General features: G+C 44.5%; 1 long non-coding RNA gene across 1 annotated transcript; it reads left to right on the forward strand.

The window, feature by feature from the left end:
- Positions 1 to 22747: 22747 nt before the first annotated feature.
- On the forward strand, positions 22748 to 26291 carry LOC311303160. Its single transcript, XR_014629727.1, has 2 exons — positions 22748 to 22812; positions 25634 to 26291. It is a non-coding gene; the product is annotated as an uncharacterized lncRNA (long non-coding RNA).
- The last annotated feature ends 431 nt before the right edge of the window (positions 26292 to 26722 follow it).

Here is a 26722-nt window from a genome sequence, read left to right on the forward strand (position 1 = left end):
TTCCTCGTCTCCGTTTCCTTTTGGTTTGAGTAATCTTGTCTTGTGAAGATTGCAGATAACTTGGTATGTGATGATAAGATGTGATCTCCACATATTTACTGCACTGGAGTAAGAATTCTCGGCTGTACCGAACAACTCCGCCTGCGGCGTTTTTGGCATTTAGTGCATTGAATAAATTGATACTTAAAATCCAGATGAGTCCAACAATCCATGAAACTCCATTGTTTCGAATTATACACCACGTCAGCAGTCAAGTTTAAAAAGAAAGAAATATAAAAAAAACTAAACGTACTCAACAAACAAACAAATCAAACGGCGCAAGTGAAACACACAGCAGGTCGCCACAGAGCAGCGCCCATAAAGCAGTTTATTTAAAGGGTTATCCACAATCGTAATCCAAATCCAGGCAAGGGTCATACACAAACAAACGATCCAAACAATAACAGATTAGGGATGAGGCAAAGAGAGAAATCTGAGGGGACAACTAATCTTCCTCTCTATCTTATCTTTCTTTCTAACCAATATTCCTTTCTTTCTAACTAATCTCTTTCTTTCTAACTAATCTATCTATCTATCTATCTATCTATCTATCTATCTATCTATCTATCTATCTATCTATCTATCATTTATCTATCTTTCTAACTAATAGATGAGAATGTGTTGCTCTTCCACTGGTTTCTGGTGGTTTTGAACTCTGTGTGGTTACAGTTCTCAGCTCACAAATTCTGACTGTGGTTTCAGTGATAGGCCTTTTTTACATCAATTTAAATGTCAAAGGTATGTCAATTTATGTTATTTCCACTACACGTCTGTGTCTATTATATTAATATGATCTTTTCTCTATTGGGGGCCTAATGGTTAGAGAGTCAGACTTGTAACACAAAGGTCGCAGGTTCCATTCTCAAGAATGATAGGAAATGTCACTACTCACTGCTCCTAATGTGTATGTGCACTAACTAAGGAAAAATTTCCAGTATGATAATAAAACTTAATAAAAAAAACTTAATGAATGACGGAAAATCATGGGGAAAGACTTCATTTTTATACACTACATTTACAGAGGTGCTATATAATTTCACTTAAAGCTTTTAAACATTTAAGTAAAAATGGTTTAGGTAGATATTATCCGTGTTCCTACTGAAACCACAGTCAGAGCTCAGATGTGAGATCTGAGATCAAACCAGCAGATAAACCGGAAACCAGCAGATAAACCAGAAACCAGCAGTAGAAAAGAGAAGAAAGAGCAAAAACACAGACAGAACGAGAGAATAAATCAAGCAAGACTGCAAACGTTCTTATGCCATGAGCGCTGCAGAAATCTCCTGAATATATCTAGGTAAGACATGGTTGTTTATTTTACTTCACTTTTAGTTATTAAAGATGAACTGACATGATGTGATACAGACTACCCTTATGAAAATATATAATTCCCTATATATGAATGACCACATATGAAATTGTTTAATAGTATATTTGATTTTTTTTTTTTTGCTGCTTTTTATATATTGAAAAATGTGACAATATATTTACTAATATATCATAATGTATGTAATTTTATATTCAGTAATACACTTCATTATATATAGATGTATATGTGATCAGATAAGGTACTGCATGTGTAATATATTGCAGATATATTTAGTCATGCAACATAAACACACACATATGTAGAGAAATATATAATGTAATATATTTATAATTCATTATTTACATTATAAATGTTTCATATTTTCAAAGGCACAAGCACACCTGCATGTACTAAAGTATTTAGCCAAGAGACTATCACTGTGTTGAAGAGAGCACAGACATTACTTTTACAATATAGTAATTATAATCTTAATAATGTTCAGCCAATCGTCAACCGAACCACAGGCTTTACTCTTCAGCACAATGACCCCAAAAACACACACACACCAGAAACTCCAAAATAATAGAGCATTAAACACTAGCAGATCCTATTATCCTTTTAACATTAAATAACACTTCATTTTAACATTTGCTCTCCTTTAACAGTCAGAAGCAAAGCATGCTGGGAACTAGAAATCTGGTGTAACTCATTCCGTGTGTGTGTGTGTGTGTGTGTGTGTGTGTGTGTGTCTGAACATACACTCACATTTATCTGGGAACATGTATGTGCAGTATTTGTACACAATAAAGGATAAAACTTTGTATATTTCATGTAATGTAAGTCTGAATATTCTCAGTTGTATGTTCAGCTGGAATGAGCTTTGTGACTTCTGAAAGTTGCTCAGCATTTATTCAGCAGACACTAATTTTTCACTTTTTCATTTATTTAATTACATATTTTCAGCTGGATATCACAAACAGATCAAAGACAGACTGGAATATGGAAAATTATACATATGAATGGAATACATATGATCTGGTCCTGCAACAGATAAATGTCAGATGGTCCATCTTCATCATCATCGGTGTGTGTGCAGGTCTACCAGCTCTTGTTTGGTCTGCCAGAGATCTAATTCATCACAGAAAGAATGGACTGCGTATTTCAGCCTTCATCCTCCTCCTCCTCCTCACTGACTGTGTTGAGATTTTCTTCAGTCCCTATATACTGTTACTACTGGTCTTAAATGAGTTTTACAGGAATGGAGATTGGACATTTCGTGTTTCTGTATCTTTATGGTCCTCATCAAGACTCTGTGGTCTCGTCCTGAACCAGCTGGTGGCGCTAGAGGGAATTCTCTCAGTGAAATATCCACTGTACACTGCTTCGGTTTTCTCCTCACACGGTTTCATCGCTTTCTACATACTGGTGTTTCTCTGTATCATTATCGGTTATATTTTCTTGTTTAATTATAATTTCTTTGCTCTTTCAGTGTTCATCATATCAGTGATCACATGGATAATATCTAGTTGTGCTCTGTGTTCTACTGATCGTCACTCTCACACATCCAGAAAACCAGATCGTCATATTTGGGTTGTGTTCATATTCACTGTGCTCGTGCTTTTACTGCCCAATGTTTTACTCGGTCTCTTCTTATTCTTTGCTCCATATTTTCCTCTGCCTCTTCATGTTTGGCATATTCCTCATTTCTTGGTGAGTGTGAGACTGATGTCAGACCCTCTCGTGTGTGTGCTGGTCTGCAGGCAGAATCTCAGTGTTCAACATCTCAACCCGACAGGACCAGTTTAGTCTGAGCTGGTCTGCTAAGATGGACTCGTTGTGATGAAATAATATTTTGACCATATCAAATATGCAGAAACTATTGCTGTCGACCAATTAAACAGATTAATGAATTAACCACACACTGAGATTGATCACACCCAACATTAAATACTGCAATTTCATGTGAATCTCCAAATGCTTGCAGCTAAAGACATTAAGACAGATCTTTTACATGTTTGCTGAACTCCAGTACTAGAATGAAGGCTAGAATGACCAACACTGATACTGATGCCTCTATTTGTTGGATATATTTATTATTATTTTTTACATTTCTGGGGATGAAATTTGTATTTATAGTCATTCAGCATGCAGTAAAAAAAAAAAAAAAAATTCTTTATTTAATAGGCCTGAAATTGACAGATGTTTATGTTTATCTTTTATTAACAATCACTGAACATTCTAAATATTATAGTAACTTTTCATTTAAGTAAATTTGCCTTTTATTTAATGTGTTTCTGATGTGTTTGTGTCAATACTCTTTGTCAATCGGCTTTCTCTGATTAAATTAAACTATCTTTCATTTTCAAGATATATGGCCTAAGTAATAAATTAGTAACTAAAATATTTGTTTTCTGTATTTGTATCAATCCTCTAAATACAAAGTCAGTATCTCACATTCATAATTATTTCCACACTTACATCTGTGTCTTAATTACTGAGAGGAGCACATTAACGACTGATGAAGATTAATGCGCGAGCGCCCTGTATGTGACCATCAGTATATATGTGTCTCTCTCTCTCTCTCTCTCTCTCTCTGAGTGCATGCTGGGAGTGAGGAGGGTGTGTGTGTGAGAGCGTGTTTCTATCGTGCGCTGTTCTTTATATTTTCTTTTGTGTGTTTTTTCTATTTCTTGATTTTTTATTATTAATTTACTCTCTGTAAAGTTTAATTTAGGGTTCCAGTAAGTAGGCCTAGCGTGCGCGGGTCACCTGGCGTCAGGTGTGTCGTCCACAGGTGAAGGACACCATTATCCCTCCGCCGTGGGTTCAGGCCAGTGGCGGCTGCTGGTCTTTCAAAGACGGGAAGCTCATTTTCAGCCTACATCATAAAAATTGTCCATTTATTTATACGTAAATTCTATGTTCCTTTTCAGAAAATGCTCTGGAAAAGACGCCAGTTGGTACGACAGGGTCACAATGACTTGACCAGTGTCCTCTCAATGGCGACTTTTTATTGTATGAAATCGCTGTCAATCAAAAGGAGATGCAGCCTTTCGACAGACCCTCCAATCATCACGCAGAAGCCCGGAGTCCAGGGCTGCGTTCACCCCCGACAAAACGTTGCACAACGTTTTTTAAACAGAAACGGTGATGCGTTGAACACACTGTTCTGATGATGCAAGAGTTGCAACTATGGCAGCTGAGAAGGCCATTCTTTGTTTTCTTTGTGAAGAATTTTCTGAGCCTGATGAAGTCGGTATAAATATGTGTTTAATACTACAAAATATGCCCGATATTACAGTTACTGCACTTGCCGCCCAGAACAAAAGAGAACATCCCAGTCGAGTGAAGGGATTTGTGGAAACTGAAATGGAAGCACACATCTTACCTAATTCAGACTAAAACACATCTACTTAGCCTCACACACTGACTTTATTTGTAGGTCATACTGTTTTAATACCCTGTATTTTCTTTCTCATTTTTAGGAAAAGCACTTAATTACCATTGTTTATTTCTATACCAAATGTCTTACACTTGCAATGAAGCCAAAAATATCAACAACTACATCATTATTTTGATATCCTATATTTTTACAATAAAACTTACGACAAACATGTCTTCTAATATCCTCAGTTGTTGCGTATACCGAGCTGCATCGAACACATTTGTAAATTACTTTTCTTGAACCCATTGTGCGAGTTCACTTTAATACCACGTGCTTTATATACATGTTGCTGCTGATTGGACTGCAGTTCTGACACACCCACCAAACAAGAGAAAACGTATCTCAAACCCCGTTGCACACCGGTGCACGCCGTTTCCAGGAAACATGACGTTCAACCCGGAAACCGTAGCAAAACGTTGCGCACCGTTTTGAACTTTAACGTGCCCCAGGCCAGCCCACTCCTCATTCACCCCCAGAGAAGCTGAGCGTCCGCTGCGGGACATAATCGCAGCATTTATCCAATGACCGTCTAGTTTCGAAGCGCTGAAAAAAACTGTTCAGAGCAGCTCCACTGAAGTCACTGACGCTGGGCTTCAACAGGGAAATGCACTGTGACGCTACGGGAATTTATGAGAAGGAAATCGAGTCAGCCGACCTGCTGTATGTAGCTGATTTTGAACGAACTCGTCTTTGAGATTAACGTTTTCTAACGCATTTTTAGTCAAATGTTAACAAAATAGTACAAATTTGACCATGCAATTTTTTTACATTATAGGGGAAGCCGAGCTTCCCTTGCAGTCTTAGAGAAATCCCCACGGGTTCAGGCGTGTGCCAGAGGCCAGCGCTACAGGTGGAGATGTTGTGATAGCGGTTGGTGAGCAGTTAGGCTATGCAAATATCGTCTCGGCTTCGAGAAGGAATAAAGCCGTAGTTGTTTTTCTTAAAACAGAAGCATTGGTCAACAAGGTTATTGAGAACGGTTTGTGGGTGAAATAAATTTCCGTTAATACCACTCCGCTGTTTGCTCCGGCTACGAAAGTGATCATTTCAAACGTCCCTCCGTTCATTGAGAATGCGGTCATTGTGACAGAACTTGCCAGATTCAGAAAAGTTGTAAGCGAGGTTAAACCGGTGGATGTAAAAATCCTGCGCTTAAACATGTGCTGTTTTTTAGGAGACAAGTGTTCATGTTTTTGAGTTCTCCGGATAAATTACTGGATGTGTCGTTTAGAGTGAAGATGGCGATAGTTCGTATCTGATATTTGCAAGTACGGAGAGTTTGCGATGTTTTGAATGTGGGTAACGTTAGTTCGGACATAAAAGACTCTCGTGCCCTCAAAAGAAAACTTCGGCAGAAGCGAAGAGTAGTGGTGAGACGGAGGAATCATCGGTGCACAAAGATGTGGAGTTGAAGCAGAAACCAGCAGAGGAAAAGTCAGGCTTGGACGAAGCTCCGGTGGCTGAGACGAGTCAGGACAGTGGACTGGAGGAGAGTGAGAGCGTTAGGGTTAGTGAGTAACTTAAACCATGTTGATAATGAAAAGCCGAGCTGTAGTAGTGTAAATGGCACTGCAGCAGTTGTGGAAGAACAACTTGTAGTTGATTGCGTAGGCCTACACATCAGTGGTGTGCAGTGTGACAGAACTATGCTGCGTTCCCTCCACTTTTAGACACGCACTTGCGAACTTCCCTAAGCACTTCCCCTCGGGGGAATCCCTGCCGCCATTTTGAAGTGCGTTCCACTTCGTGAAGTTTATATGGACAGAGCCTCGTTCCCTCGATTTTGACCGAGGGAGCGAGTCTGCTTCAAATGTACACTTCAGGCACCTATATGTCCCACAATGCAGTACGATTGTGACGTCACCACATATCTCATCTAATCACCACCACAACAGACAACTCTATGATATATTAATTATATATTTTTTTAATTTAAAACAACCCAAACACACCTATAAACATTTGGATGCTGCATTAAACAAATTCTTAAAGGGAAAAAAAAATGTAAATAATAAATCAACTCCACAGCTGATTCCAAGTGATCAAGGGCTTAGGACGTTCCAGTTCAGCCCATTGCAGTTTCTGCCAGTAGTGAGCACTCGCAATGACGTACATCCGAGTGAACGAGACGGAGGGAAGTTTGCGAGTGAAGGGCATGACAATTTTGGACTGGAACGCAGCACTAGTTAAGTGAGTGACATATGCGGTGACCTATCAGGGTGGAGGATGGGCTATTTAATGCTGGTTGGCTGTACCCTGAGATACGTCACGTCTTCCCCCCCCCTCTTGCGTCATTGACTAGCGCCTCAGGTATGTGCTAGTAGCGGCTTGTTTAAATCGTGTATTTAGACCTCTGATGTGTTGTCGTTTCCTTGAATTATAGTGTTTACCTCATACTTTCCCTTGGCGCATTTCACCAGTGCAGAGTAGGCGACTGCTCACCCTTCAGGTGTGTAATCTGTCTCTGTATCCAGTGGTGGATTATGATGGTGTGCGGTATCGTGGGTCGCTATGTCACTGTTACTGTGTTGCTTCCTGTACCCCAGTTAATCGGTGGTTCTGAAAATCTGCTGTAAACGGTAGCCTGTGAAAATGATATGTGGGGTGATATCCTCTCTCGGTAAGTGTTATGCAAGATGGTTGGAAAATTGTATTGGGAAAAGAAGCATTAGTAACATCTCGCTTCCTTTAAGGCGTTCGTGAGGCGTGGATCCTCTCTCTCGTCCTCGGCACGTTCTCCCTCCCGTTTCTTCAGTTGTTGGTCTTCGTATGACCCTGAGTTAACATTGATAACCTGGGTCATTGAGGCTGGGTCTTCCAACATGACAATGACCCGAAGCACACAGCCAGGATAACCAAGGAGTGGCTCTGTAAGAAGCATATCAAGGTTCTGGCGTGGCCTAGCCAGTCTCCAGACCTAAACCCAATAGAGAATCTTTGGAGGGAGCTCAAACTCTGTGTTTCTCAGCGACAGCCCAGAAACCTGACTGATCTAGAGAAGATCTGTGTGGAGGAGTGGGCCAAAATCCCTCCTGCAGTGTGTGCAAACCTGGTGAAAAACTACAGGAAACGTTTGACCTCTGTAATTGCAAACAAAGGCTACTGTACCAAATATTAACATTGATTTTCTCAGGTGTTCAAATACTTATTTGCAGCTGTATCATACAAATAAATAGTTAAAAAATCATATATTGTGATTTCTGGATTTTTTTTTTTTGATTATGTCTCTCACAGTGGACATGCACCTACGATGACAATTTCAGACCCCTCCATGATTTCCAAGTGGGAGAACTTGCAAAATAGCAGGGTGTTCAAATACTTATTTTCCTCACTGTATATCAGGATGTGTGTCACAGGCATCAGCATGGAGTTCACTCCCTCCCACCCTCCGCATTCCAGAGCGCATGGGGATTGCGGGGGCCTTGTGGAAGTGAGAAACAGAGGTTCCCTTTCGAAAGGGAACTCTACACTACGTCAGAATGACGCTATGGGGAACGCCTCAGGCGTGACAGGTGTCTGAAATCAAATATCAACTCACAGCAATCATGCTGACCGGCGACAGCCCGTGAATCATTTGCGTGAATGATTAACGTGCAACCTGCAAGTATAAAAGGGCGCTTTACAAACATGACAACATCCTTTTCGTCTTCAGGGACTGTTTTTGTCTGTAATTAAACGTCTGCTTACTGCAAAGATGAAACGCACATCTAAGGCAAGTCCTGAGAAGACTTATGTGAAATGTGTTGACCCGTGCCCAAGATATTTGTCGCCGGGTGACACTCACGAGATGTGTGTGTACTGTCTGGGTGAAGAGCACGCACGGGATGTTCTCGAGGGAGCATCCTGTGCAAACTGTGAGTGTTTTCCTATGAGAACGCTCCGCTCTCGTCTGGCTCTCTTCTCGAGGGGAGAGAGTTCAGCATCTGGTCCTCGCGGATCGGGTCCCGCTCTTGCCGAGGCAGAGCGGCGACGCGCTTCATGGGGCTCCCAGATGGAGCTCGCTGACAGTCTTGAGAGGGTTGTTCACCTCTCGGACGAGTCATCAGCTGACGAGAGTGAGCTGCAGGTGGATGACGGAGAAGATTCTCCTACTGATACTGCAGCGAGTGCTCTTCAGGCTGGGCAAGAGATGGCTGAGGAGGATGAATCAGATCCTCAACCTCGTCAGCCATCCTGCCCCATGTACGCTGAGTTGGTGGAAGTTATGGAGCGCGCCACTGACAAGCTTCAGTTGCCATGGAAACAGCGCGCTCAGGGAGAGATCGCTCGCGGCCGGTTATACGATCGATTTCTCCCTGAACATAGACCACCAGCTCAACGGAGCCTCCCATTCCTTCCGGATCTTCATTCTGAGATCGAGAGGGCATGGGAGAAACCATACTCGGCCCGTATTCATCGACATCAGCGGGGTAATTTCGCTGATGTTGAGGGGATCGGGGAGTATGGTTATGTGTCGATGCCGCCCATTGACGAGACGTTTGCGAACTATCTCGTATCTGGGCGGGCGTCGACACTAAAAGCTCCGACTCTGCCATCCAAGCCTCTTAAAGTCACGGCTCGCTTGAATGGCAGAGCGTACATGGCAGCAGGTCAGGCTGGTGCTGCCCTTCACACCATGGCAGTGCTCCAAGCCTACCAAGCTGATCTGCTGCGGGATCTCGACCAGGGGACGGGGCTGTCCCCTGAGGCGGTCGCTGAGTTGCGCCGGACCACAGATTTGTCTCTCCGGGCCATTAAACAGACTGCTGCCGCGATCGGCCGGTCGATGGCGGCGATGGTGGCCACGGAGAGGCATCTGTGGCTCAACTTGGCTGATATCGGGGAGAAGGAAAAGGCCCTTCTCCTTGATTCACCAGTTTCGCCCACTAAACTTTTCGGCACCTCCGTTGAGGCGGTGGTTGGAAAGTTTAGGGAGGCGAAGGCGCGCTCAGCCGCATTTAAAACTTGTATACCGCTGAGATCCGGGCCCCGGCCCAGGCAGGCGGGAGGACCTGGTCCGTCTTGGTCCGAGGACCATAGACAGGGCCAGAGGTCTAGTGTTGCCTCTCGTGCGCCCCCTCCAGGGAGGAGTAGGACGCAGAGAAGGCGAGCCTCCCGCAAGAAGAGGGACTTAAGGGAGGTCATTCAGCGCAAGCGGAGCAGCGCTCAGCGGAAGTAAGGGTATGACCTCCCTGGAGGGCTTTTTCTACCGGCCCTCTCCCTCTTCTTTACTCCCCAGGCGTTTGCGTTACACCAGTCCTGGGGTTGGGCCTATGATGAGAACTATGTTCTGATGGCCCGCCGTAGCAACTGGTTGATGTGAGTGCCTCTTTTAGGCATGTAAAAGTGGTGGACCCCAGGTTCGTTGAGACCTTTCTGGTGAAGTCTTCACTCCGCACGCCGCAGGTGAACTTTTTTGGTTTTTGGAGAATTTGTGTGTATAACTAACACTTATTTGTATCTCTCTACAGAAGCCTTGTTCCCTGTATAGACCTAAGGGTCATTCTTAGAATAAAAAGGTAAAGTATGGAGACTTCAGGGCCCTGAAGCCTCCCCAGTTGGTGGCTGGAACGATCTAACGAGAAGCTCAAGGAAAATTGGCTTCCGTTTTGAGTATGTGATGGCCTTCCTGTCATAACATTTTTTATGCGTGGTGGGCCACCGCTCATTTCTTTTTAGCCGCAGGGCTGATTAGCCACCCTGGGGTAGAGTAGTTGGTCTTCCTAAAAAAAAAAAAAAAAAAGAACTTTTTTGCTTTAGGTTTAGACTGACGCTGGCGCTTCAGATAGATCTTATGTCTTACCTATTGGTTTGTGACATTGGTATCCTGAGTACTTCGCTCCCCTGAGCTCTGTAAGGTGTCAGTAGGTGAGTGTTTTTCAGCCTCTCAATTAAGTAGGCTGTGGCTCCTCCGAGCTCTCAGGTAGATCTATGCTTGTAGGTCGGCCCTAACCCGGGCCGCCTCTGTAGCTGGCCTAGGCTAGGTTTGGGATGTTGGAGGCGTTCTGCTAAGTATAGCTGCCACATTCATTATGTGTTAGGCTTCCTCCCCTAGATTTCAGCCTCCTCCCTTAAATGGGAGTTGTTGGCCAAGGCCCACCCCTTTCACTGCATTCAGGGGTGGTAGAGTAATGCAGGGTGGTAGTTGAGGTATGATCCTTCAGGCAGGGTTAGGCTGTCTTTCGCTCTGCGATGTGATAGTTTGCCAGACCCTGCCGAACAGAGCTACTTGGATTAGGCCTCTAGAGCTGGCTCCACTCAGCCCGTTGAGCTGAACCACTCGAACGAGGGGTGAAGGTTGGTTGGCTTGCAAGCAAGCCCCGCTTCCCCAGGCTGGGCACAGGACAAATCCCTGTTACCCTTTGGAGCCACTTGCAGGCCCGCTCCCTGTCTAACATTTCAGGGGCATATGGTGTTACTCCCCCACTAAACGCGGGGTAGTTTTGAGTAATCCATTCTCAGCTCTGTGTTATCTACCTCACACCACGATGGCTCCGGTTGAGCAGGGAGTTCTAACTACATTTCATTCCGGTTTTTGAACTCCGCTCCCTTGAAGCCAGAGCATTGCCATGAGCTGACGCCCATGCATTTAGTAGGTAGGCCCTTAAAATGGGGCCTCCACTAGGCAGAGTGGCGTATGTTGTACTCCCCTGCTATGAGGGTTTTTGCTTTGTGCTGAGTACACTGCCTTTGGCGATGTGGTTAGGTACCAGGATGCTGTAAGCGCTGTAGTAACAGTTTTTCTGCCTTGAAGGCTGCACAGTTAGGTAGTAGGCCCCAGCAGGCCTCCTTGACCGGGTAGCCCCTAAGATAGGGCTCCTAGGCCAGCTCACCTTCGTTGGTTGGCCCTGGTAGTTCGGGCAGAAGATTCACTACCGAGTAGTAGGTCTTAACAGGCCTCCTCGGAGGTGGGTCACAACATTGTGGAGCATACACTAGGTCAAAACTGTAGGAACGTTTTTTTTTTTTATTAGTATGGTTCCAGCAGTGTTCATTAAAGTAGCAGAAAGACTCGCTATCAGCTAGTAGGCTCGACCGGGCCTCCCTGTTAGGCGAGTCCCCAGCAGCAGTACACATCCAGCTGATTAGACCGTTTCAGGAAGTAGGCCTCTTCAGGCCTCCCTGAAGATGGGCTCCCACATTTTTTTGTGGGGATCAGGTAGTAGGCTTTACTAGGCCTCCCTGAGGGCTGAATCCCTCATACTGTGGTACTAAGTGGCCCTGAGGTTGAACTATCAGGTAGTAGGCCTCACAAGGCCTCCCTGAAGGCAAAGCCCCATAGACAGTCACTGGACTGCCAGTCTGGCCCACTGTCAGCTGTGGTCTTCAGGTAGTAGGCCTCTCCAGGCCTCCCTGAAAGTAAGCTCCTTCATGTCATGGTTCTCTGGTAGTAGGCCTCACCAGGCTTCCCTGGAGTTGAGTTCCATCATACTTTGAGTTTCCACTTAATGTGGTTTTTCTTGAGCTCCCACGTTCTGTGGTTATCAGATAGTAGGCTTCACCAGGCCTCTCTGAAGGAGAGCTCCCACATACTGTGGTTGTCAGGTAGTAGGCCTCTCCAGGCCTCTCTGAAAGTGAGCTTCCACGTTCTGTGGTTATCAGATAGTAGGCTTCATCAGGCCTCTCTGAAGGTGAGCTCCCACATACTGTGGTTGTCAGGTAGTAGGCCTCTCCAGGCCTCTCTGAAAGTGAGCTTCCACGTTCTGTGGTTATCAGATAGTAGGCTTCACCAAGCCTCTCTGAAGGTGAGCTCCCACATATTGTGGTTGTCAGGTAGTAGGCCTCTCCAGGCCTCTCTGTAAGTGAACTCCCATGCACTGTGGTTATCAGGTAGTAGGCCTCACTAGGCCTCCCTTAAGTTGAGCTCCCACGTTTTGTGGTTGTCATGTAGCAGGCCTCTCTAGGCCTCTTTGTAAGTGAACTCCCATGCACTGTGGTTATCAGGTAGTAGGCCTCACTAGGCCTCCCTGAAGTCGAGCTCCCACATACTGTGGTTGTCATGTAGTAGGCCCTACCAGGCCTCCCTGGAGGGTTAGCTCCCACTTACTGTGCGTTTCCACTTAGCATGGTCTTTAAGGTAGTAGGCCTCTTCAGTCCTCCCTGAAAGTGAGCTCTCACGTTTTGTGGTTATCAGATAGTAGGCTTCACCAGGCCTCTCTGAAGGTGAGCTCCCACGTACTGTGGTTGTCAGGTAGTAGGCCTCCCCAGGCCTCTCTGAAAGCGAGCTCCCACGTTCTGTGGCTATCAGATAGTAGGCTTCACCAGGCCTCTCTGAAAGTGAGCTCCCACATACTGTGGTTGTCAGGTAGTAAGGCCTCTCCAGGTCTCCCTGAGAGTAGTTTCACAGTGGTGCTGGGTTTTTGTAAGCTAGTGGCCGCTTACTCTCAGTTTAGCAGACCTTATCAGGCAGCTAGCGAAGGTGAGCTTGCGCCCTGGCTCGACTCAAGTTTTTATTCTCTGCTACGGGTTCCCTCCTGGAACCTCTTTTTCCTGCTACAGCCTGGTTGCCTACCAGGTAGATCTAATGCTCCTCCCCTCACTGAGGGTCAGTATGAGTATGTGGTCTCCTGAGTCTGGTCAGTCGGTCGTAGGCCTCTCTTGAGGCCTCCCAGTTAGATCAGCCCTTAGGCCCTCACAGGCCTCCTCAGTGTTTTGAAACACAAACACTGAGTTGATCCGTGGATTGAGTAGAGAAACTCCCCTCGCTGGCAAGGATATCCCGTCTCTGAGATCCGGTCCGAGTGGTTCACTGCCTGCTTCACAGTCCCTCGGGTTGGATGCCTTCCTAAAGGCAAGTGTCCAGAGGCTCTGTCTTCGGACAGACAGGAAGTGGCCAGACTGTAGTGTCTTATATAGTGACACCAGGTCAGGCCCGCCTGGTGGCGTTTCAGGTGGCACGTTCCCCTGAATAGTGACTGGCTGGGGTTCCTCTGGTTCCCTAGCCACATTCCCTAGAAGGGACCCCTTCTAAGAAGTTGAAGTTGTGGTCCTTGGCCCTTGAGCAGGCCCAGGTAGACCTTTCACTAAACTATGTTTACGGAGGTTTTCTGTGGTGTCATTTAGCTTGGGCTATGACCGTAGGGAGTGCTGTCACTGACAGCTCAGTGTGACCTGGGGGTGAGTGGTACTAGCGTTCATTTGAATTGCCGGTTCTGACAGTTGTCACTGCCTTTTGGCATGCACTCCCCTTAGCATGGTGGCGTTGGTATATCGTTCCCCATAGCGTCATTCTGACGTAGTGTAGAGTTCCCTTTCGAAAGGGAACGTCTCAGGTTACGACTGTAACCTATGTTCCCTGAGAACAGGGAACGAGACACTACGTCTTCCTGCCATGCCTCGGGGCCTGCCTGCAACAGTCCCTTCAGACGATAGGATGTTGTCATGTTTGTAAAGCGCCCTTTTATACTTGCAGGTTGCACGTTAATCATTCACGCAAATGATTCACGGGCTGTCGCCGGTCAGCATGATTGCTGTGAGTTGATATTTGATTTCAGACACCTGTCACGCCTGAGGCGTTCCCCATAGCGTCATTCTGACGTAGTGTCTCGTTCCCTGTTCTCAGGGAACATAGGTTACAGTCGTAACCTGAGACGTTTTCTAATGACATATATTTGACACTAACTAAAGATGAAAAACATTCAGTTCTTTAAAAGAATATAAATGAAATGGTTATAATATAAAATAAATATCTTGCTAAAAATCTACTGAACCAATTATTTTAGTTCTGTCAGGACCACTACCGTCAAATACGATTGACAATTAGCATACAGTTTGGATTGGCGGTATGGTTCCGTTCTGGGCGAGAACTCCCTGCGCATCCATGCAGTCTAGCATGATAAGAGCAGGGAGAGCAGCAATAACCCCCCAAAACAAAACCATATGCCAATATCCCCCAACCCAACTGACAGCGCAATCTGGATGCTTTTGTAGTTACCTGAGTGATCCAAGGCATCAAGGCATGTTACCAACAATACCAGAAAGCTTTAAACAACAAGTATGTTGCCCTTACCTGGATGGCCTAAACGAGTATGTTGCCAATACCCACATAAGCCATAGCAACAAGCATGTTGTCAATACCTGAAATGTTTAGCAGTAAACATGCATATGGCAATGAATGACATCCACCTGAAATGAAGAAGTGAAGATTAGATATCAAAATGAATCAGCTGCTTGCTTGTTGTATATCCGCAGTCCAGTTCCAGTTTCTTTGAGTGACGCCTGTGAGCTAGAGATGAGAGATGGAGATTTAATTTTTCAATTATCTTTTTCATTGGAAATAAGTACTGAAGTACACAATACTGAAGTAATCCTGGTGGAAACTCTGGTTCACACAGAATTAGCAACACATGTCATTAATACAGCTGGGTGGTTTAATGTAACAAGCGTGATGCTTGGATATATTTAGTCACAAATATGTCAATTTGAATAAATTCCAATCACTAAACAAGTTATTTGTTGACGTGCACTGCGTACACTGTCACCTGTCAATGACGTCGTACCTTGTTATACTTGGTTGTAGTTCTCTTACGAGAGTACTCTCATGTTATGTAAGCTAACTTACGCTACGGGAAAATCCCTTTTCTCGAGAATACTGAAGCCAAAAAATTATCCTTAATTTTTGCATTAATTTAAAACGCATTGCTGCATAAGCAGACCTAGGCGAGACAGCTCGCGCGCCTATTGGTTGCTCTGCAGCAACTGCTGCAACCTATCGAGGGACTGCCCGTGACGAAGCACCAATAAGGGCGCGGGCGCCCGTGCACGTCACGTCCCGCCAGAATGGGCGTGGCTTAAGGCTACATAAGCAGAGTCCAGATAGGTTGTTCTTTGATTTTTCATCTCTTCAGCGAAGTGGTCACATCACATCGCTGTTCTCCGGAGAAGCCTGCGCCGTCGAAAGAGCCTTTCAGCGGGACGAGCCATCTGCTTCGCAGACAGAAGCCGGCCATCTTCTCGCCAATTCCCACGCCGGATTCCCCCCCTGCGCTCTCTTATGCTCACGCTGACTAAAAGCTTATGTTGTTTCCCCCTGTGGCTCAGTGGCGAAATCTAAAGCTTTTGCGCCAGAGACCCGTGTTCGATCCCAGCTCTGGCGGCAGTAAAAAACTTATGCTGTTTCCTCTGAGCTCGCGGCCAGCTTTCTTACGTACAGAAAGCGGACCCGCCCCTTGCGCCCTCCCGTTCAATGGCGGGGCGCAAGTACTATGAGCGTTTTAAACATATGAGCCCACGCCGGTTTCCCCCCCGCGTGACTAACATGACGCTCTCTTATGCTCACGCTGACTGAAAGCTTATGTCATTTCCCCTCAGTGGCGAAATCTAAGGCTTTCGCGCCAGAGACCCATGTTCGATCCCGGCTCTGGCAGCAGATAAAAACTTATGCAGTTTTCCTCTGAGCTCACGGCCAGCTCTCTTACGTACAGAAAGCGGACCCGCCCCTCACGCCCCCTCATTCAATGGTGGGGCTCGAGTACTATGAGCGTTTTAAACATATGAGCCCACGCTGGTGCCCCCCCCCCCCCGTGACTCACATGACGCTCTCTTATTGCTCACGCTACTGAAAGCTTATGTCATTTCCCCCCAGTGGCGAAATCTAGGCTTTCGCACCAGAGACCCGTGTTTCTATCCCGGCTCTGCGGCAGATATAAATTATACTGCACTCTTCTCCGAGCTCGCGGCCAGCTTTCTTATGTACAGAAAGCGAACCCGCCCCTCACACACTCCTGTTCTATGGTGGGGCTCGAGTATTATGAGTGTTTTTAACGTGAGTCCACGCCGGCCCTGCCCCCGCGTGACTCACATGACACTCTCTTATCTGCTCGCGCTAATGAAAGCTTACGTCATTTCTCGACAACTCTTCGCTCTCACAGTTCCCACAGCAGAGGTGACTGGAGGAGTTTATTTTGCAGCCAACGAGCCCGTTATACAACCCGCTCGCCTGTACCAAAACGGCGTTTTCACGGCAACACAGATAAATCTCATTCACGGCCCACATCAATAAAACCGGCTCACGCCGCGTGTGTTTTAAATGTAGAAAGGTGCCCGCTTTACAGTGCTCACCCCTACTCACAAACACGGGTTGCTCTGTGACACACACTCACTCAGAGCCCCCGTCAATAAACATAAAATGCGTTCTGTGTGCAGAGAACCCATCAATAAACACAAATTGTGTTACGTGTGTGAAGAGCGCGCGCGCCTCAATGAGCGCGCGCTCACTAGCAAACACTGTATGCTATGTACCACACACAGTGACCAGAGCCCGAACACCATTCTCCCTCTAGCTTTAAGCATAAAAGCATGGGAGATATCCCGGGCGTGTCAGATTGGGTACTGAACACTATAGAACGAGGCTATTCACTGCAGTTCGCTCGCAGACCCATACGCTTTCGAGCCAGGGTCGAAACCACGGTGAAAGACGAAGTGGAACACCTACTTCGCACCGAGATTGCGAAACTGCTAAAAAAATTTTTTTTAAAAGGGGCCTATAGAAACCGTCCCTCTGACACAGAGCGAGTCAGGTTTCTTTAGCAGGTATTTCCTCATCCCTAAGAAGGATGGCGGTCTCAGACCCCTCCTAGATCTCAGACGGTTTAACAAAACCCTCATGCAGAGATCGTTCAAAATGCTCACGACCAGACAAATTTTTGCGCAAATTCGCCCGAGAGACTGGTTTATCTCTGTGGATCTGAAGGACGTCTATTTTCAGATTCAAATAGCGCCCCATCAATTTACAGGATTTGAGTCTCCAAATTAACTGGACCAAGAGCTCACTGTCTCCCAGCCAGAAAAAATCCTTTCTGGGGACAGATTTAGACTCTGTATCAATGACAGCGTGGCTGACGTCACAGCGCTGCAAATTCAACGCTCAGTAGCGTCTTTCAAGGTCGGCAGCATCTTTCCTCTCGAGAGTTTCAGAGGATGCTGGGTCTTATGGCTTCAGCCTCGGCAGTGCTTCGACTGGGCTTGCTTCACGCGCCCTTTCCAGCACTGGCTGAAAACGCAGATCCCGCTTCGAGCATGGACCTCCGGCCGCGTTCGCCTCAGGGTGACTCAGAACTGTGTTACAGCACTGGACCCTTGGAAGGTGACAGACTGGTATCAGTCAGGAGTGGTTCTGGGAACAGTCTCGAAACGAAAAGTAATCTCGATAGACGCCTCCAACCCAGGTTGGGGCACCCTCTACGAGGGCAGGCCAGTTTTTGGTCTGTGGGCAGCCCAGTAGAGTGCTTACACAAACTGTCTGGAGATGAAAGCGTTCGAGAACGCCTTGGGACATTTCTCCCCTTCCTAAAGGGATACAATGTCTTAGTCCGTACGGACAACATGGCGGTGGTGTCTTACATAAACCGTCAGGGCGGTCTCGGGTCACGGAGCCTCCACTCGCTGGCAGAACGCCTCCTCGTGTAGGCCCAACACAATCTGCGCTCCCTAAGAGCAGCGCATGTGCCAGGCTGCCAGAATGTGGGTCCGGACATGCTGTCCAGAGACACTGTTCCCCGGGGAATGGTCCTTGCACCCTCAGGTAGTCCAGTCACTATGGGACACCTTCGGAAATCGATCTCTTTGCATCAGCAGAGTTCGCGCACTGCCCAATATTTTTCACGAATAAAGTGGGCCCAGCCGCCCACTCTATGCGTTTCCCCTGATCGCGCTATTACCACAGGTGATCAAGCGAATCAGGGAGAATGAATACTCTGTTGTCCTCGTGGCGCCACTCTGGAGGAACCAAGTTGGTTTCCGGAGCTGATGTAGCTAGTGAGCACGACCCCGTGGACGATTTCGGAAAGGAAGGATCTCCTCTCCCAGGCCAGAGGCGCGATTTGGCACCTGCGCCCCAACTTATGGGCCCTGCATGCATGGGCCATCAACAAGTACCCGCTGATCTCCCAGCGGGAGTGTTGAACACAATTACACAGGCTAGAGCGCCCTCTATTAGACGGCTCTGCGCTTCTAGGTGCTCAGTGTTTGCTGGCTGGTGCTCGGCTCGAAACACAGATTCGCGTTACGGAGATTCTCTCCTTTCTACAAGAGCATTTGGATGAGGGCAGGTTCCTCTCCACGCTCAAAGTATACGTGGCAGCCATAGCAGCGTTTACAAAACCTATGCATGGCCAGTCCTTGGGGAGGAATTATCTCATCACCCGCTTCTTGAAAGGAGCTAGGAGATTAAACCCTCCCCGGCCCCCTCTGGTTCCCATCTAGGACCTTTCCATGGTCCTGGATGTCATGAAGGGCGAACCATTCGAACCACTTCAGTCCGTGGATCTGCGGTATCTTTCGTTAAGACCGTTTTCCTCGTGGCTCTCGCCTCAGTTAAGCGAGTGGGTGGCCTCCACGCGCTCTCTGTGAGTGCTACGTGTATTGAGTTTGGGACTAATGACTCCAAGGTCATCCTCAAACCAAGACACGGTTGTCCCCAAAGTGCTTTCCACTCCGTTCAGATCACAGGTCATTTCGCTGTCAGCTCTCCCAAGATCTGATAGTGAGGGCGATGTGAATTTTCTCTGCCCTGTCAGGGCATTAAGAATATATTTTGAACGGTCTGCTGCTTCAGGCAGTCAGAACAGCTCTTGTTTTGTTTGGTGGCCACGTCGAAACAGAGCATATCCAGGTGGATAGTTGATGCTATCGCTCTAGCTTATAGGTCTAAGGGCCTTCGATGTCCTCTGGGCATCAGAGCTCATTCCACCAGAGGCATGGCCTCTTCGTGGGCATGGTCCAGCGGAGTTTTACTCCAGGATATTTGTATGGCGGCAGGCTGGGCCTCTCCGTCTACATTTATAAGGTTTTATAACCTGGAAGTTCCCGCCTTAAAGGCTAAACTGTTGTCAGTCTAACATAACACATACTGTTCTGCTCGACTCAGATCTGCGCAGACTGTATATTATGTACGTGCTGTCGGCACGGAAACTAGATCGACAGATGAGGCTGTTTGTTCCCCCTGACTGTAATTATACACTCACATCTGTCCCTCGGGCTCAGATGTCTTCTGACTGACAAAGCAGTTATTAAATCATTCTTATGAGGTTCAGCCCACGGATGTCTATCCCGGCTGTGTACAATACTAGCACCCATTCCCTCTACTCAGGAATGGTTAATTATATTCTTAGGCCCACCCCGGTCGGCCCAGATATTTCCACTTTTATGTGTATCCCTGGGCACATGCCTTGGGAATATATGTGTGGACATTACTAGCACGCACAGCGTTTTACATTGGGTTCCCGTAGCGTAAGCTAGCTTACGCAACACGAGAGTACTCTCGTAAGAGAACGCTCTCGGTTACTAACGTAACCTCGGTTCTCTCTAGATGAGGGAACGAGTGTTGCGTAACCCTGCCGTGCTTGTGCTACTTCTGGTTTCGCTTCAGTATGGAAAACCAAAGAACAACCTACCTGGACTCTGCTTATGTAGCCTTAAGCCACGCCCATTCTGGCGGGACGTGACGTGCACGGGCGCCCGCGCCCTCATTGGTGCTTCGTCACGGGCAGTTCCTCGATAGGTTGCAGCAGTTGCTGCAGAGCAACCAATAGGCGCGCGAGCTGTCTCGCCTAGGTCTGCTTATGCAGCAATGCATTTTAAATTAATGCAAAAATTAAGGATAATTTTTTGGCTTCAGTATTCTCGAGAAAAGGGATTTTCCCGTAGCGTAAGCTAGTTTACGCAACACTCATTCCCTCATCTAGAGAGAACCGAGAGCGTTTACTTCTGTAGAAAAAAAAAGAAAAAAAAGATTTGTTTATATATATATATATATATACATACACACATTTTTTTTATTATTAGTGATGCACCAATCCACATTTTTTCACTTCCGATCCGATCCCGATCCCTGAATTTGGATATCGGCCGATACCGATACTATTCCGATACCAGAGCTGTGTTTGCTTTAATATTATTATTATCATTATTGTTTATTTTATATGATGCTGAAATAAACTTCTCTCAACAGGCAAGTATGATATGTACACATGTATGCATGTATGTCCCAAAATGCAACTTGAGGTAAGTATAAGGTCAGAAAAGGAAGTCAGAAAAACAGGAAATCCTTGTTGTCTATCCACACACACACATACACACACACACACACACACACACACACACAGGTTCCTAACCGACGACGAAGACTTCACAGAGCAGCCATCAAGTGTTAGACAGTATTCTAGATTATTATGTGAGGAAGTTTTTTGTCCAATAATTAGAATTCCGGAGACCGTGAGCTGGATCATGACCAGTTGTACTGATCCATCCTCGAGTAACAGCGACAGTAAATGAAGACTGCTATGTTCATTCTTACATCCAACAACAACACACCTCAATTGCATAGGAGACATTCCTGTCTACAGCTGCTCCAGCGTGGAAACAATGGCGGACTGTGTGTCCAGCTCACTCAGGGCGGGTCTATGCTCAAACTGCAGTGTCAATCAACAGTCGTGGGAGGGGCCTGTGCAAAGTGACATCACATTGCCCCGAATCTGAGAACGGCTTGTTCTGAGACAGTGCTTATGATTTATGGAGATTTTAAAAAAGCACTGGGTGGATTTTTATCATTATAGGGTGGTTTATGTTCAACATTTATGTTCAAACACCATGTAAAAGTGAATTTTGCATAATAGGTGCCCTTTAAAATATGTAGGCTAGGCTATAGTTTGGATTATTTTTTATAATATCCCATTAATCCTAATAAATGCAATTTCCACTATTTCTGAAGTGCTTCATTTATAAAGAACAGCACTTACTCACATAACGCAGTGAAGCAGGCCCTGCACGACTCTATCTTTGCAATAACTTGTCCTTAAATTCATGATTCTTCTCTCCATATATTTCTAAGAATACTTTACGCCTTGCCACCATTTTGAACTAATTTCAATACTGTCACCAATAACAAAGTTTTCTTCAACAAAACTTGCTCTAATCATGTTCAGATCAAACCTCACAAAACCTTGATTTTCTAAAAACATTTTCCTGTAGCATGTTGATGAATTTGAAACATCAATACAAAAGTATTTTATAATATTTCTAAGTGCATACTAATCAAAAGTTAAAAAGGTATTTGAGGTGATTGATCTTAAAAAAAAAACATAAACCAGTCTGCTGTCCCTCTGCTGTTTTGAGGATGATCAGGAAATCAAGCCTGCAACTTTCCAGTTACTAACTTTAACTACTACACCACTTGAAACATGCACCAAAAGAAATGTCTTTGTAAGACTATTGCTTTTTTTTTTTGGTACTCATGCACTTTGACTCTGTCTAGTTAAACACACTCATCAAGTGTTAAAGGAGCTGTATGTAAGAAATGTATTTCAATTAATTATAAAATGGCCCTGATATGTCACTAGACATTAAGAAATCATGTTCATTTCAAATACTTATATCACTGACAACAGTAGTCCGGCCAGAATATTGTCATTATAAAAGTGAAGTTGCAGCCCTCAACTGATGTTGATGTTGTCATGTTGTGTTTTGGCCTGAAGCGCCACCCTCCACCTATCTACCAATCACGAAGTCAGTAGAGTTTCAGCATCGGGGTTGCCAGCTCTGCTCTAGTTACCACAGCTGCAGCTACAAACGTTCCTGCTGGATCCTGCAGCCTAACTGGCAACCTGGAGTCAGGGGGGAGGGGGGGGGGGGGGGGGGGGGGGGGGGAGGGGGGGGGGAGGGGGAGGGGGGGGGGAGGGGGAGGGGGAGGGGGAGGGGATACAACGCTCTACAGTAATTTGAAAGTGATTGCAGTACCAGTTTTGGCCACAATCTTACATACGGCTCCTTTAACCACATGGTTTAAGTGTGAAGACCTCAGCTTGTTTAGTGTGATGTGCACAGATGCCTTTAAACCATCCACATCATTATTAGACACGATACCACTCATTTTAAGAAATGTGTTGGCGCTGCATTTCCAAGAAACATGATGCATTTTCACACCTCTCTCTTTTTAGCCTAATAAATATCAGTCCAGTGAGCTTCTCAGACACAGCTGATGCTTTCCGTAATCAAACTCAGACTGAGACTCTCTGTTATTTACACAAGCTCAAGAACAGAACAGGTAAATCTGCATGCTCTTCAAGTGACTGAAACACTGAAGTCTAATATATGGATTTATTATTGATATGCATCTTGTTATTTTGTTTATGCACAGTTTTTCATTATTTGAGTTTGTTTATGGCTTGATCTCTAAAACACGAGTAAAGTGGGTTACTTTTTAATTGATTTATGTATGTAATAATGTTCCCTTGTTGAAGAAGAAAAGTCAGTATTTAGTTTGCTTGTGGTTGATTAGTGGATCATGTTGTTGGTTAATGTGAGTCTCTACATCTGTGCTGACTTCATGCATTCACTAAAAACCACTTAAACACACCAGCTGATTCAAACGCATCGAGGTTTGAGAAGTTATAACGGAAAATAAATTGTTAGAAAAGATCCTGCAGCATTTGAGACTTGATCTGATGAATCACACTCAGATAGTGACTTTCATTTTCCACCATGTGTGTTTAATTAACCCTAGTAAAGTTAAAAGTTAACATTCAACAGTACATATTCATTTATTAAAAATGAATGCACTATTTGCTTGACATGCTAATCAATCATGTACTGTCAACAACATTACATGGATTGCCTGCTGTTAAGAAAGTGTGTCATCTGGCTGAAACTACCTAGTTACAATACTGAAAATGATACTCACTTTTCATGTACAATAGTCTCACGGCTCTCATACAACGCTGTAAAATTCTAGTAATCTATAATATTCACATACTATGCCTTTTTACTCAGAAAACTCTTAAGAAAACTCTCAAGTTAAGAGTAATTGACCTTTCGCCGGCCCCTCCCCCAAAACGGCCATTGTCCAATCACACATCATAGCAACCGTTACTATGTGAGCAGGTCCGACAAACAATTAGCAAGATGGTGAAGCGTGCGCCCACGGCGTTTGTAAATCGGATACTAGATACCCCGAGAGATTGTCTGGAGGAGTTGTTCTTTCCATTCCCAAAGCCGAAAACACAACGTGAGCGATGCCTACAATGGATAAAACAGTGTGGACGGCCCCACTCCCAGTTAAATTTGTCGAACATTACGAAGCATAAATACGTCTGCTGGCTGTGGTGTCGATGGCTACTTAAAGTTTTTTTTTTGTTTTGTTTTTCTGATCTGAAAAACTATCCTATCTGTTACTCAAAAAACATAATATTGTCTGAACCGCGAGTTTTATGATCCGTTGCCCCACTAATAAATATTATGGTCTCAACCGCGAGTTTTGTGATCTGTTGTCCCCCTAATAAATATTATAGTAAGTGCATTATGAAAGACAAGCAATGAAAGTTATTTAGATGCAAATTAAGGCTATGTCTGGTTAAACAGTTATTGTGTGATTTCGTTTATTGTGCGTTGTCAACTTGAAGCTTGAATTTGAGAAAAAATCATTTTTGGAAGAAAATACACCACATACTTTTGTCAATGATATAAGTTATAGCTAAAAGATTGTAAAAGATTTCAGTTCACCCTGCCTAATTGTAGTTGAAAAGTCAAATTAAGCTTGATTAATGATATACTGTGACTGATCAGATAAACTACAGCATCGAGAATATAACTCCCATGTGTTTTGCAGCATTTACAATTTTAGTCATAGTGTGTTATGCGAAAAAACACACATAAGAAATTATTGCTGACAGCACTTTTATTTTCAGATAGTTTTTTCTTTCACACAAAAACACAACAGTGTGTGTCTTTCAATGCTTTTAAACACTTGTTTTCTTGTTCTTTGTCATATCACAAATGATGTGTATGAACACCGGTAAGCATTATAGCCTCGATAGAGACGTAGATAGTAGTCGTGTCTCCTTCATTGCGTATTTTTATATTTTGAATATATCCCTCCACTGCATACTGTAACCCCTTTTGCCTCGATCTGGAGGATATCGAGGAGGTATTGCTCCAAAAATGGTCACTGACACGCACGGGTATACCTCTTCCCGTCATGGCAATCTGTCGCGCTGGTCGTGTTTGACCATTTGTTTGTCGGACGTAGCAACAGTAACTAAGGGGGGCGGGGCTCGGCGAAAGGTCAATTGATGGGTTTGACTGCTGTTTTGTCAAGCAAAATACAAAAATACAAAATTAAGGCAGTTTTTGAGGCGGGGCAATTCTTAATAGACTTTTCGGTAACACTTTATAATAACTGCACGCTTTGAATCATTAGTTAAGCATCACTAAAAAGTCAATTCCTCATTTATAAAGCTTTAATAGACATTAGTAAGCATTTTGAAAAATAGAGCTATAAATGCTTTGTTCTTGATTTATAAGCATATCTAATGTGTTTAATAATTGTATTTTCATACTTTATTAATGATCAATTTCTAAGTATTACATTATTTACAAAGCAGTTATTTAGGAGTTGTCAGTGGTCATAAGATCATTTAGATAGTGTAAGTAAATTATTAATAAACTTTATTTATGCATCTTATTTAGACATATATTAATAGTTACTCAGTGTGTTAATTAATGCTTTATTAACGTATTCTATTCCTACTGTAATTCATGATTAATTTCAGGTAGTTATAAAGCATCTAGTAGTGGTCAGTTCACTATGTCTGTGAGCTCATCTAAAGTGAGGACTAGTTATGCCTTGTAAAGCTTTTACAAAAGAGATTTAAAGGCTCAGTTATCTTCTAAACAAACACAACACAGAGTGATACAGAGAATAGAAATATTTATTTCAAGATGCAAAAAAGGAAACTGTACGACTGTAAACTTGAAAATAAACCTCTGCTTGTCATAGAAAAGGCAATTGGTGTGCATGCTTTCTCTAAGTAAGTCTACCTTATTAGATTTTACTTTCTCAACCTGCTCTTTTCTTCCATTTTTCTCAGGATGAGATCTGAGGCTCTTCTCTCGCTCCTGTTCATTCTGGCTCTGAGCGATAGAGCACTGACTGTCAGAGGCTGTTCAAAGTTTGATCAGTTCATGTGAAAACACGCTCTCTTAACTCAATTTAACACCAGTGATAGAAGTGCTTGGTTGAGCTACATAATGTACAACAAACTCTGTGACCGAAGTCATATATATTTCTTCATCCAGGACAAGAAAATATAAAAGAAATCTGCAATAAGTTGGGCCGACAGACAACGGAGACCCTTTACATAAGTACACGCCGCTTCCGGGTGTACACGGTTGACTGTGTAAGGACAGGAGGGCAGCGTGTCATTGAAGGATGTACTACAGGCCTGTACTATGTAACTGTTGGCTGTCAGTTCTTTCAAACACAAATTCCACTTCCTGTGCACTATGAAGGCCAAGACAGTGGAATAGATGTAAATACTTGCTTTTAAACCATGATTTATTTATTTAATTTTTTCACAGTGAGACTGAAGAACTGGTGCTTGAAATGTTGCTTTCTAACAGTTCTTTATAAGCATCCCCATAAAAGCTTTCTTTGTAAAGTGCAGTTTGGTATTATAAAACAAACTGATCAAATGTACAACTTGAATGCAACGCAAGTCACTTTGAATAAAAGCATCTGCCAAAGCATATATGTCTCATCTCTGTTCTTTTGTGGAGTAATTTTGACTATCTTGGATATGATAAACAATAACACTTTAGATGCTTAAGTCACAGTTGATATGTCTGTGTCACACTTGCAGCAGGATGAAATAAAACAGTGCTGGATTTAATTGCAGCTGTCTTTTCTCAAACCATTCTCACTCCTAATGCCTGGTTCAGATTACACGATTTTAGCCCGATTTTGGCACGATCCGTTTGACGTAGGGTGTCGTGGGGATTCGCAAACGACAACGGGCGTCGGGACGCAAGATTCGATCGTTTCATCTCGTATAGTGTGTCATAGTGGGCGACAACCTACGTCGCGTCTGCGATGCTTCACGACATCACGACAGAAAGACTAGCATGTTTAATGCTAGCCAAATTCTAGTCTTTGCCACACGTGTTCACAACCGGTCAAA

Source organism: Rutilus rutilus (genome assembly GCF_951802725.1).
Source record: "Rutilus rutilus genome assembly, chromosome: 14".
Taxonomy (NCBI): Eukaryota; Metazoa; Chordata; class Actinopteri; order Cypriniformes; family Leuciscidae; genus Rutilus; species Rutilus rutilus.